The 5,000-nt window shown below is 39.8% G+C and overlaps 1 pseudogene; it reads left to right on the forward strand.

Annotated features, from left to right (window-relative positions):
* Positions 1-5,000, forward strand: part of LOC138019472 (polycystin family receptor for egg jelly-like) — a 40,243-nt pseudogene that overhangs the window by 15,525 nt on the left and 19,718 nt on the right.

Here is a 5,000-nt window from a genome sequence, read left to right on the forward strand (position 1 = left end):
TTTTCGCACCTGTTTATATTTTTTGCTAAAAATGTTGCAATTAAGTTATGATCGAGCATACACGATGGGTAATAATTCCATATCCGAATATTATTCCTGCTGGTCTCACGACTTCAGAAATCGAAGGGAATCATTATTTGCATTACACCCAAAACGTACCTTGAAGTAAACATTATGTAAAGTTGTCTTGTTGATCGCTGTTTATTCTTGACTCTTTTTTCAGTTTATCATCTGACCTCGAAGGAACGTGCTTCGCTTGTACCACGTAATCTCACCTGCTTTGATAACATGGTGATTGTCACACACTCTGTATTTTGGGGAAAAGACGATTGCCATTCTCCTCTGAATGCACTGCAATCTATGCAAAGAGTGTGTGACGGTAAGAACAACTGCGATGTTGTACACAGCAGGAATTCTTTGGGAGATCCTTGCCCAAGGGCATCCCGTCTCAACTTTGAAATGTACTACAGTTGTCAAACAGGTGAGAACTTGCCCGTCATCGCCAAGGATATCTGCACTGTTCTCATTATCATGATTATCATCGTCATTCCAGTTATGAACTTTACCTGAGAAGGAACGAAAGTGAAGCCTGAAAAGCTTGGGCGGAGTTTGAAAGCATGACCTCTGCTACTGGGGCAGTGCTCTACTACTTCAAATTAAATATGTTTTTGAATTTATAATTTTTTTAATCATCGTTATCATAGTCACTGAGCAACATCTTTATCATAGCTGTGTGATAGCTACAGCATAATTCAGTTGTACATCTCAGTTGTATGATGTATACGATGATCTTTATTTTTATTACAACTAACATCTTTATCGTTCTTGTCAATATTACAATTCTGTTTCGTTTCAAGTCTTAATAGTTATTATCAGCCTTTTTGTTATCGCTGAGTTTATTTCCTATTTTAATTCCACAGAAAGCCAGCTCGTTCCCTTTTATTCCAGTTACTTAGCCTTTAAGGTCTTATGATAAAAATAAAGCTGGTTGTTGTTCTTCTTTCTAGTCTTAATGTGATAGACACATGCATTCACCATTCACGTTGTCCCTATTCATCCCTCTGCTCTGTTCCACATCTCCATATTCATGCTGCATTTGATTTTTTTTTACATGGATCATCTCCACATCCAAGCTATAGAAGAAATAATTTCTGTTTCCTTTTTAGTCAAGTGAAAGACTAGCGCGGGAATCTCCTCAATCCCTGCGCAATTTCATTCCCTCTTGGAACGGAAAACGACAACGACGCAAGTTCTCCCCTCCTTTTCATATCGTCACCCATCTTATCAAACTGACAACTTCTACGAACACCATCTCTGTTATCATCTCTATTGTTTTTCAAAATGACTGTATATTCATTGCACGATAGAAAACTATCATTAGCGTTGCCACGTTCGCTAGCATATAGTACTTAACATTACTTAACGAGCAGTACGTAGGAAAAACCTCTTTAGTAAGGATTTTCATTATTTTTCTTCTCCGTACAGCATTTGGTGGCTTGGAGACAGAGTGGTCATCCTGGAGTAATTGCACAGAGTGTGGCCACACACCCCTTAAAAGACGAATCAAAAGTTGCCTTAGTCCTGTCAACCAATCTAGAGGAGCCCATTGTCCACTGATTACGCAAGTGGTCCCTTGCAACTTCTTCTGTCCAGGTCGGTCTTTTTCATTAAAGCGAAAGACTATATTAGTTTTAATCGATGGAAAAATCTTGCCCCTGAGCCAAAATTCATCGAAAGAGTGGCCCCAAACGGTAAATTTCAATTTGTATTTGTAGTTCGATGTCGAGCTATTTTTCTTTAGTGACAAAAGTGCATTTTTTTATTTCCACCCCTGAAAAAAAGGAAGAAAAAAAAATTAAACGCAAACGAACATTGCTTGAATAGAAAAGGCCATTGATCAAACAAAGATGATTAGACAACGCAGTATTGTCTAAATCAACTTTACGGCTCACCAAACCCTCGACGCCTGCTATTGGATCATTTGGGAGTCGATTGCCATAATCTTAATTTTACTTTTACCACAAATAGAATATACTTGACTCAAATTGACATGGGCTGACACGGTTTATGCACCTAGCAAGAGACGTAGAAATGCTCACCATTTACTCGGTAATTTTTCTCAACAAACAAAACTCGTTGACCGAGTCAGTGGGCGAAAACTAGTAGGAGCCAACGAGTGTTCGTCAACTCAATAATTGTGTATAAGAATTTGATTTGATTATAATTTTATGATTTAATTTCAGTTGACGGGCTTGCATTTCTTAGCGATACCTTCTCAGTTGCTTTGGGGAAGGCTCTGTCTTTAAAATGGAGATTAAAACTCGGCACAAATTCAACTGCAATTATGCGCTGGGGAGATCGCCGCAACGAAACGTTGGCTTACCACATCATGGCAAACGCAACGAACCCCTTTTATCTGACAAATGAACACAACTATTCTTTTGAAGGCGATTATCAAGTCACACTCTACGCTTTTAACTCTTTTAGTAACCAGACCGTCTCGCGAATCGCTTACGTCCGAGTAGAGCTTTTCGGATTAAACATAACAGTACGTTCGATCTTACGAACGAACGAGTCATTCTACTTAAACGCGTCATTGGCTGTCGTTTCCCAACTCTCACTGAACGTTACATTTCGTTTTGGAGATGGGTCAGTTTTAAGATCCCAAAGATTACTCGGGCATTACCATTATCCCAAAGCTGGTGTTTTTGTTGCTGAAGTAGAAGTCGAAAACAAGGTTAGTAAGATCAAGTCTTCTCGTCGGATTACTGTGGAGGACGCTATAAAAGTCTTCAGTTTAGAGAAGGATGTCTATAAGGTTGCCCTGGGAACCAATGTTAGCTTTGCATTTTCAGTGGCACAAGGATCAAATGTGACAGTTACAGCTTCATTTGTTGACTGTGGTGCAAGATTTCCATTCCTTACTGCTTGGCTAAATGGTCCGAAACTGAACAGCTCGCTAAAGTCTTCTTTTCTTTCCGTTGGAGTGTGTAATGTTGTCTTAAATGCCTCTAATGCCATTAGTCGAGCGAAAACGTCAGCTTTGATTATAAGTGAAATTGCTATTTCGGGATTAAACGTAAGTATCGAGTGCCAGAGTCGATATCCGTCTTGTTTCCAACATGACCAAATCATTCTTAAGATAAGTGTCATGAATGGAACTGTGCCGAAGTTCGTTCTAGACATGGGTGATGGCGTAATCATCTCCTCGATGAACAATCTCACCTCACACTCTTTTGCGCAAAATGACACTTTCCACGTTAATATCACAGCGTACAATAATGTCAGTAGCAGAAGTGTGTTTAGAAAAGTAAGAGTCATTGAACTGGTGCCCGTAACTGCCATCTACCTCCACTGCAACGAAACCGTTGGTTTACGTGAGATGACTGTATGCAACCTTGGTGTAAAGTCAGGGACGGCGTTTCAGTGTTGGTTACACATGGGTGATAGGGAACAAGCAAGGGAGGTGTTTTACACTTATGTTAATCTCACATCATCGTTCAGTTACAATTATACATGGTATGGTATATATGTGGCAAAGCTTAGTTGTAACAACACGATCAGTTCTACTTTTGTTGAGTTTACCACAAAGAAAGTTCCCGACAATCTTCGGGTAAGTGTAACTCACAATGGTCCAGTTATGATGGATAGAATTTTAACTCTGAATCTAAGCGCTAATTATATCGGATATCGTTCTTACTTTGTTTTACACCTTGGAAATGGCGACGGTGTTATCTTTGGGTGGTTAAATCCCACTTCGGGTCTGCAAGAGAACTTCAAACACTTCACTTCTTTTCCGTATCCTTATGTGCTTTACAATTACACTTACAGTGTGCCTGGAATATATCACCTAACTTGGAATGGAACGAATGATTTGAACAACGCCTCTGTTGATACGTTTGTTTCAATAACAGATCGTCCTTGTAGCCCACCAACAGTTTCCTTGCGAAACATCGCAGATAACCCGCTCACACCCACTCGTATTGTCCGTTCCCGAGGTGAATTCATCATCCGCTCTCGTTATCAAGTTAACTGTGAAAGTGTAACAGGTGCAATTCTTCTGTGGGATATATTAAAAAACGATTTGGAGAAGGGTTTCAAACTTCAAAGTTCGAGGGAAACAAAGTCATCGGAACTCATACTGCAGTTAACAGAATTAGAACACGGAATATATCGCATTAAACTCACGCTTTCTTTGGTCAACGCATACGGAATTTCGGGTGCTGCTGAAGGGTACATGATGATCATCCCGTCAGATTCAGATCTTAAAGTGGATTTTCAAGAGGGGTCTGCAATGAAAAGAATGTTGCGATACCCGATACTCGTTAACGCAGTTGGATCAAGGGATCGCGATTTACCTAATCAAAGTGGTTTGGTATTTAACTGGCACTGTTACAACGCGAGTGGTACGAGTTTTAGTGAAGCCAACGAACCTTTGTCCCCTTTGCAGGATGCCATTCTGAGCAAGCCTTTAATCCATGGCTGTTTTGGTCAGAACATAAGTTTACCGATGAAGGGTTCCCAAATAGCTCTCCCCGAAGAGATTATGATTAAGGGCGGAATTTATCTGGTGAAGTTGCTATTAAACTCCGGTGATCGAAACGCAAGCAAGGCAGCAGTAATTCAAATCACTGACGAGGAGATATCTTATTTCTCCATCAGGTTCGTTGTGTATTTGAAAACGTTATTGTACTTCAGGGCGATTTTCAATCACTGAAATCGGCGAAAAAAAATTAAGTAATTGTTTTGGTTCTGTATCTATCATGAAAAGGGCAACATTTTTGCGCCTTTTAAGGCTGCATTTAAAAAAATAATAGCCATTGAACGTATCCCTATTTGTAACAGCTACTCTCACTCTCTGTATCACTATTGACCAGTTCCTAATTATAACTGACTGCGAAACTAAAATATGAGTCAAGAATGAAAACCGTCACGAGACTGCTTCAATGATGCCCGTTTGTGTTCACTTAAATCTCGTCAAGGTGTAACTTGACCATATT

Source organism: Montipora capricornis, chromosome 10 (genome assembly GCF_036669925.1).
Source record: "Montipora capricornis isolate CH-2021 chromosome 10, ASM3666992v2, whole genome shotgun sequence".
In the NCBI taxonomy this organism is placed as follows: Eukaryota; Metazoa; Cnidaria; class Anthozoa; order Scleractinia; family Acroporidae; genus Montipora; species Montipora capricornis.